Source organism: Pyxicephalus adspersus, chromosome 8 (genome assembly GCF_032062135.1).
Source record: "Pyxicephalus adspersus chromosome 8, UCB_Pads_2.0, whole genome shotgun sequence".
In the NCBI taxonomy this organism is placed as follows: domain Eukaryota; kingdom Metazoa; phylum Chordata; class Amphibia; order Anura; family Pyxicephalidae; genus Pyxicephalus; species Pyxicephalus adspersus.
This window is the reverse complement of record NC_092865.1, coordinates 30,237,918-30,247,134: the sequence shown is the minus strand read 5'-3', so window position 1 is coordinate 30,247,134 and position 9,217 is coordinate 30,237,918. Positions and strand designations below refer to the sequence as shown.

The following is a 9,217-nucleotide window of genomic DNA, read 5'->3' as shown; positions in this document are numbered from 1 at the left end:
AAATATGTTCAAGTGTTGTACAAAAACAGCTGTAGCACAATACGTGGATGTAGAGAAGGATTATACATAAAATCAGAATTTGTAGGAGATTCAGCTACGAAGGAAATGACATCACTCCAATGAGTAATACAGAATGCTTATTCATAGATGTAATGACATTAATCACTGCAGTGAGTGCTGACCGAAAGCAGGTCATTGTTGACATAAGTATGGCTACTGATTTATCACAAAATTCATGGAGGGACTAGATTTAAATAAGGATTGTGTAACATTTGAACTTGCTGCAATAAATATAATATGACTGTCCAACAAGGAATATTAAAAACAGAGTGAAGTAGTGGGGCACTTTTATTTAAACTGGAATAAAGGAATAATACATTAGTTGTGACTTGAAACTTATATTAACACTGGAGTAAGCTAAGTCTTAGTGGAAGAGAGAAGAGAAGTTTGGGATGTGCAGATGATAGGGACAGCATGGGCATACTTCTAAGCTAGACACTAACAGCTAATTAAATATTTTATATACATATCTAATGGAGAAAGAAAATGCACCCCTTTTTTCAACTGTAAGGTAAATCAGGACATTAACATCTGGTTCTTAGCAGGTCTTAAAATAGGTAAATACAACCTCAGATAAACAACGACCCTTGACATATTACTTATGTCATTTTTTATTTATCAATTACTAACCCAAAAAGCAGAAGTAGTGTGTGCAAAATTATACCCCTACCTCTTCCATGGGTGTTAAGAGGGTAAGTAGCAGCCAGGTTCTGCTAATCAAACTCACCTGATTAATTGGACATCAGCAAGTCTGACTATCTCTATAAAAGCAGATGTTTTGGTGGTCCATGGCATTTAGGTGTGTGTTATCACAATACCTAGGAGGAAAGACATCAGCAATAATCTTAGCAAAGCAATTGTTACTATCCATCATTCTGGGATAGGTTGTGGGGCCTTTTCCAAACAATCTGAAGTCCTTCAATCTACAGTGTGAAGGATTATTCACAAGTGAAAAACATTTAAGGCACTTGCTAATCTTCCCTGGATTACCCCAAAGTCAGCCTGTGAAATGCTCAGTGAAATTGGAAAAAACCCTACAGCTACATTTCAGACTCTACAAGCCTTGTTTTGCACCTTAAACATTAAATTTTAAAGACCGTACAATTAGGAAATAATTGCTCAACAAATATGGTTTGTTTGAAAAGGTTGCCAGAGAAAAGCCTCTTCTCCTACACATTTGGCAAAAACCCAAAACCCAACACAGCGTATATCCACAATTACTTTATACCAACTGTCAAACGCAGTGGTGGAGGGGCGATGAGTTGGGCTTGTTTTGCAGCTACAGAAAACATTTCAGTAATTTAGTCATTCATGAACTCCTCTGTATACCAAAGTATACCGTGTTTCCCCGAAAATAAGACACTGTCTTATATTTTTTTTGGCTCCCAAAAACACACTAGGTCTTATTTTCGGGGTAGGTCTTAAAAAAAAAAAACTTTCGGAAGACGCGAGCCCGAGTTCTGGCTCGCGTGCAGGGGGGGGAAGGGGGGCGGGCGCTAGGGCTTGCATGCGGATTATTAAGCTTTAGATTAGGATTTTAAATATTAGATGGGGGTATTAAACTTTAGATTTTTTAGGCTGAATTACAGTTTTGGGTGGGTTTTTTTTCTGAACTGGACAGATTTACACTAGGTCTTATTTTCGGGGTAGGTCTTATATTAGGGCAGGTTTAGAAAATAGTGCTAGGTCTTACTTTCGGGGTAGGTCTTATTTTCGGGGAAACACGGTACTAGAGCCAAATGCAAGGCAGTGTGCAGCAGCTAATCTGTGCCCAAAAGTGGGATATGGACAATGATTCCAGGCATTCCAGCAAATCTACAACAGAATGGCTGAAAAAAAGAAAAGAATCAAAGTTTTGTAATAGCCCAGACTTCAACCTGATCGAAATGTTCTGCAAACAATTACTAAGGTATTGCTACTAAAGGTGGTTCTAGAAGCTATTGAAGGTCTAGTGTGACTGAATGCAATCTGTTGTGTGTTCTTTTACACCTGAGGTTAGATGTAAACCATTTCAGATCCCACTAAAGTACATAAGTATATGTCTATATATTTTTGATTTACACATCTCTGCCAGACCCACTGATCTGATTTTTTCCACTTGCAGGTAAACAAAAAAGATCCAGTATCTACCCCTAATGGAGCACAGCTTTCCCTAAGACCAGATCATGCTAGATCTACTCCAGCATGTGGCTGGACACTGAAAGGAGAAGCAGCCCAATGAGTTCATCTCTCATTTACTCTTTCTTTTTCAGCCCATGAACTGATTGGCTCCCTCTGCTGCTTCCCCTCACACTTCAGCCATGCTGTACAGGAACTGAAAGAGGCTGATACCAAATCAAATTCTTGCATTACATGCCTATTTAAAATGCATTGCAAGATGTTGGATTAATGAGTACAGATCTGCAATATTTAGCGTATTTTATATTTACCTGGGTGACTCCACTATTGGGTACTTCATGCTAAAAATTGCTGGTTGTTCTATTCCTTATGAACCCCCCCCCCCATTCTTTTGTACTTACCTCTGAAGAAGCAGTCTTTTGAAACGGGTTGGGTGAACAACTACTTGTTTGATTGAGATTGATTTTTGCTTTAAATTGCTACTTTTACAATTGTTTATGTTATATCTATTTATATATAAATATATATATATATATATATATATATATATATGTTTGTGGTGTGTATGTTATGTCAAGGCAAACCCTTCAATGGATTGCATAAAGCACCAAGTTGGGTGCAAGCATCTTTAAGAAAGCAGCCCTCCATGAAGTATGAATGCATTACCATGTGTTATGGTGCATTACAACACAGGCATGTTGGGAGAGGTGCATGGGGTTCTATCTAATAACACTAGTTTCCTAACAAAACAATAGAAATGAATCCATAATTTTCCCCTCGTTTACCATTGGATAGTAAAAGTGAACAGCCTTATTCACTAAGCATGATCTTCTATAGTAAACTTATCCTTTTATGTCTGCATAAACACATAAATATTGTCAGGAAGAGTGGGTTTAGCTTTCACATGCCCTAAATGCATCCAGATAATAAATCAGTATCGAGTATTATATATAGTAAGTGCTATACATATATACATACATACATATACTGCTCATAAGTTTACACACCCTGGCGTAATTTGTAGGATGTGTACAATTCTTTGAAGAAAACATTAGTGATCAGCCAAAAAAGATTTGATTTACTTTGCATGCGAATAGCATAAACCTTAAAGAAAACATAGCAATAAGGAAAATAATGAGATTGCTTCTCTTCCAGATAGTGGGCATATGCAGAAGGGGCATTTTCCTACACTGAGGGGTAAGAGATGCTGATCTCATGCATGTGCAGTAAGATCGGAACTGTATCTTTCCCCTTGACAGCAGGCTTTGCACAGTGAAATATCAGGTGACGTAGCCAGAAGAAGACTGAAGATGGCAATGCCCTGCGCTTCCTCCTCGCTGGGAGGAAGGAGAATTCCAGGTCGGCACGGGACCTGATCGAAGACTTCTCCAACGTGAATGAGGGATCAGCAGAATTATAGATAAGGGTATTTTTCAGTTTAGTTCTGCTTTCATACAGTGTATTGCACCCTTTAGCAAAAAGCTTCCAGGTCCCATAAGTTCTTGGGTTGTCCTGCATGGACTGTATGTTTGAGATCTACCCAAAGTGGTTCAACGATATTTAGATCAGGATACTGTGATAGCCTCTCCAGCACCCTTTCTGCTGTAGGCACTAAAGGGTCAACTTGGTCTTGTGTTTTTTATGATTGTTGTTTAATTGTTGGAAGATCCAAATGTGTTCCATGCTCAGTTTCCTGGATTGATGAGAACAAGATGTCCTCCAAACTTTTCTGGTAAAAAGCTGCATTCATCTCGCCATCAATTTTCCTCCATGGTTCACAGTAAGGATAGTTTACTTTTCGTTACAGGCCTTGTTGAGTCCTCTCCATACAAAGTGTTTATGGTTGTGACCAAAAAGTTCAAACTTTTTCTCATTACTCCAAAGGACTTCCAGAAGTGCGAAGGTTTGTCTTGCTGCTATTTGGCATGGTGTAAGTGGCCTGTTTTGTGGCATTGGTACTCCAAGAATATGACTATGTTGCACATTTTTGTTCAAATACATCCTTATTGTGCATTTTGAAACAGCAACACCACTTGTGTGTTCACAATACTGACAGGCATTTTAAAAATTCTTGATTTTTTTTAATACCTTTTTCTTGATTTGTACAGTTCAACAACCTCATGGATCCATTGCCAGTTCTTAAGCTTCCCCCATGGCTCAAAACCAAGCAAAGATATCTGAATGAATTTAAATTGACTACAAACAGACATTTATTACAATCAAAGAAAGTAAAGTTACTAAAGTACCACTTTGAAAATTGGCAATCAGGAAGATGTTTATTGCAGAAAGGGACGGGCGATGTACCTTGTGCCATAACTTTTCCTACTTTCCTGATCACTCCCCATCTAACAGGTTTCAATGAGTTTCATGTGTGCAGCCGAGTGTTTGTTGCCAGGGTTGCTTGGAAATCTCGGCTTCCCTTGTGGGTGCCAGAATGCGGGAGTTATGTCTTTCCAGCCTGACCAATCTAAATGGCTGCTTTAAAGGTACAAGCCACTTAAAGGCACTTTTTATTTCTAAGCAGGTCTTGGTAGGTTGATTTAAGTTTTGACATTTAGGGTCTGACAGGCGAGCATGGAAGTTCTGCTTTATTTCTATGCACAGTTATAGCAAATTCCAATGCTCCAAGCAAAAATACTTAATGTGCCATTTTTGTCCAGTGCAAACCAATGCAGTATGTGTGTTAGGGTGTATTGCTGAACCAGAAAAACACAATGCTTGTAGTGTGGATGGGCACTAAAAAATTTTTTTATGTTTTTGTAGTAGAATTACCAAAAAATAAATTGACAGATACATCAGTATGTAATGTTTGCATTCTGCTACCATTGACCATCACTAAAATATTCCTATTTCAGTTCTTCACATTTTGTTCTTGACCGAACAGAATCATGTGAGCATTTTATGTACTGAAGCCTCACTGTGAACCGTAATTTCATAAAGTATTAATAAAACTCCACTTACTACAGTAAGCTGGCGTCTAATATAACATCATTCCAGCAAGCTCACAGTGCTGGCCTTGTCTGCTATCAGTAAATAGGAATGAGATCTTTCCCTCTGTTTTTTTTATCCATAAAGCATACAGTGGGTAAAAAAAGTATACACACTAAAAAATGATACCACAATAAATCATTTCAAATTTTCCCACTTTTATTGTGACCTATAATCTAATAATACAATAGTCTAATTCAAATGAAAAACAAACAAATCTGTTAGGGGAAAACATGAATAATAAAAAACATACAATAATGGTATGGCGATTGCATGTTAAAAGGGAGCACCAGGGAATGCCCAGCATTGAGCACAAAACTGCACATGATGCACGAAAGCATGTTTTATTGTAAAAGGACATAGCTTGGCCCTTTTTGCAATAAATAACCTGATTGCATTTTTTCTTTCTGGAACTATAATTCTGCTTTATTGCTATGATTGCTCAATTAGTACATAAATATTATCACTGAGGAACGAAGGAATGAAGTGGAATATGGTCTTCTCCAGTACTGTAATACCATGTAGTTAGGTTGGCTAGCAGTGTTCTTTGTGCACCATTTAATGTTTTTTTTTTTTGGCTGCGGCAGATTGTGGCACAGTTCCTGATTGGCAGCATGGTTGCTGTTGGGAGATTCATGCCCTGTGCGGTGCAGTTTGCTACTCCCCAGTACATAGCAGTAGTTTCCAGGAGAAGCCAACCACATTTCTTTCCACCACGAGTGAAAGAGCCTTAAGGAGGAAAGAGAAACAACCCCTTCAAATTAGGGACAATTAAACGGTCTGTGCAAGAGAATGATTCCTCCACAAATTTTTAGGAGTTTCTTAGTCCACAAGCCATTTGGTCCTCTCAGTTACCACCGACACCATTAATCTTCTTGGCTAGTTGTGTTAGTGATATTCTTCCCACTGACCACCATCCTAATATACGGTGAGTTGTGGATATATATTTATTAAACCTGAGACATGACAGTTATTTTAGGGGTGATTCCCCACCTCCTAGATTGTAAGCTCCTCTGGGCAGGGTCCTCTCCTCCTCTTGTGTCACTTTCTGTCTCTCAACCCCCATTTATTGCACAGCGCTGCGTAATATGTTGGCGCTATATAAATACTGTTGTTTTTTTTATTATTATTATTAATAATAATTATAATATTATAGGGGTTCCTCCATATAAAAAAGAAAACCCAGTGTAAGATGTAAAAATAAAATAGAAAACATGCAGATCAGCAATAAGTGGTAATAAGCTGCAGGAGTTAAACATCACCAATAATAAACAAAAACTGAATACAAGCATTTTATTTTTTATTTGAAGTCCGTTATTTTTGATATATAGTACTTTCCCGTGCTAAGTGTTATTCACTTTACCTGTACTTTAAGTGATTTATAACTTTTTTTTTCCAAAATACGCTTTATTGGAAAAATGGCCATTATTTGCAACAATATAAGGGGGGGGGGGGGGGGTAAAAGCAATATTATTGAACAGGATATACATTAAACAAGTAACATGAGTAGGTAATGAAAAGTAGGTATATAAGCCAAATACAACACATTTAAAGATCCTTGAGGTTTAAAATAAATAGAAGTAAATAAACACAAATAGGTAAATAAACACAAAGAGGGAGAAAGTTGTGGAATCAAAATGAATCAGAAAAACTTTTTGACATACTGAACCTATGTATTAAAATGGCAATTCAGACTTATTATCTCTTAAATTGTTCAGCTATAAATTAACTTCTATCATGTTGATTTATAACTTTATATTGCTTTTTCATCAATTCCCATGAGGGTGTGTATAAATGACAATGAAACAGAAACACAGCAGACTCTTCAGATTTCCTTATATTGTTATCTATTTTTACCAGCTGCCCACACCCTCCACACTCAGGGAACATTGGTGATTTCAGAAGACTACAAGGGGCAGACCCTGAGCCAGGACCCCCCTACAAACCTCCCTCCTCCTCCTGTGTGCGTCATTGCTGGGCTGAGCATCGGCTGCTGCGTCCTGCTGGATAGAAGAAGGAAAGGCTCCCAGCAGCATCCAGCACAGCAGCTGCCCACTCCCTGGCACAGAGGGCAATCCAGACATGAGGACCAGCTAGGTGCCCAGGATTCCATAGACTTGTCCAGCCAGGATCAGGGTGAGTGGGGCAGCCTGGTGTATAGAAGCTGTAGGATGTGAGCAGCATGCTGCTGTGATGTCTGCTCCTCCCAGAGCCTGGGACTGGATGGGGGTCTTCTTTGTAAAGGACTCCAGGGAATTCCCATCTTCCCTCTGTACTCTGATATAAGATGCAGAAAGGTATACAAAGTGTAGGAATGGTTTTATGATGGACAGTGACAGCCCTGTGCTGCTATGCCACCTTCTATGCACTTACTATAATTTTTAACTTTTATATGACTTTTGGGGTCCAGTACAGGTTTGGAAGGTTTGTCCCTCTAAATGGCACTCTTGTTTTTGTAGATAGGGGATCTTGTCCTTCTCAGCTTTCTATCAATCCAGCACAGAGCTGTACATGTTGTTCCTTTAAATTTCCATTTTTGTCTCTTGGATATATGTAGCTGGGTGTTCTTGTCATTCGCAGCCTTCTGGCAATCCAATGCAGAACTTTATGGCGTTTATAGCATTTGGCGAGGAAATTCTGCATGTCACTTGCTTTGTCTGCAGTTCAAATTCAACCCAAGAGGACAAGTAAGATGTAGCCTCTAAATTGTCATCCACAATAATTCCTCCATCCAAGTCAATCAAGATTTGCTGATGTGTGAAATATGGCAATCTACATGAGTTCCGTGTTAGATGTGAATGCATTCTACTTCTTAAAGGAAACCTCTACAGAGAGAAATGGGTCCCGCCATTGCTGAACTGGCCTTGGAAATGCTTGTTGCATGGCTGGTTTCAATTAAAGAGGACACATGGCACTGAATTGTTAGGGGCGGTCAGTGACAAAGCAATAAAGCAACTGGATGAGCATGGCAGACAGGAAACTAGCATTTTTGGAGGTAGGGTTATACTGTATATGTCTACTAGTATAGGTTTATTTTATGTACTTTTTGACAAATAATAAAATAGGCAAATATATATAATCCGCACCATACAGTCAAGCAGACCTTTGCACTGCATAGTTGGCAGCTGATCTATAGAGCATCGGACAGGTCAGACTGTAACATGCATGGTATGCTGTAGGACTGTCAATGTACCTGGCACATTCAAGAGAAACAGAAGGTTTTTGGGGTGGTTTTATTACCCCCCACCCCTCCCCTTTCCCAAGAACTTGTCAGAATCTCATTTGTTTTAGTGCCAGAGTGCAAATGGATCTCAGGCTTTATTTATGGTACAAATTAACCATTTGACAGGCCAACATCGACCCGTTATTATGGAGACAGGATCCACATGGCAGGGTCCTGGAGAGCTGTTGCTTCTGGTTTGTGGACAATACATGATGTCATCCCAGGATAACAGAGAGCTGACTAGGCAAATGGGAAAGGGCACCAGGGTGGTGCAGACCAGCAGCAGATGTAAATGGAATTAATTAATTAATTAATTAAATTAAGTGTACCTTTTAGGGCCATATTGATGCAGTATGCATATTGATGCAGTATGCAGATCACTACTTGATCACCCCGGATGGAAATCTCCAAAATTGCAGATGTTCTTGGATATTTAATCATTTTTGAGAAGTAGGGAAATAATTGGGGAACTAATGATCTAGGAAACATAAAAATGGTCACATATAATATAGCATTGGATTGACAGCAAACTACCTGTTGTCACTGTTGGTAAACAGTAAGTAGTTTTTGTTTTTTTTGCAGGCAATCTATATGCAATATTTATCAATCTGGTGTCTTTCTTTGCTGAAAAATAGGAAATGTCTATACTGTGGATTATTTTTAAAACATTATGTACATTTTCAAAAATAATTTCTAAAATATAACCAAGGGGCTGTAGTGTAGGGTGAGGAAAATAATTAGTACACTTGTGTTGTTAACAAATTGCTGACGCTCTCGTCTGAAAGCCACCCATGCAGAATTTTTTGGGCCTAGTACTCCCAAGCAAAT

The 9,217-nt window shown here is 38.7% G+C and overlaps 1 protein-coding gene across 1 annotated transcript in view; it reads left to right on the top strand.

The window, feature by feature from the left end:
• The first annotated feature begins 7,134 nt into the window (after nucleotides 1-7,134).
• LRRC8C (leucine rich repeat containing 8 VRAC subunit C) overlaps nucleotides 7,135-9,217 on the top strand; it is a 29,184-nt gene continuing 27,101 nt past the window's right edge. Inside the window, exon 1 of the mRNA XM_072419909.1 lies at nucleotides 7,135-7,302. The gene's annotated coding sequence lies outside the window, so the exon portion shown is untranslated. The remainder of the gene's footprint in view (nucleotides 7,303-9,217) is intronic.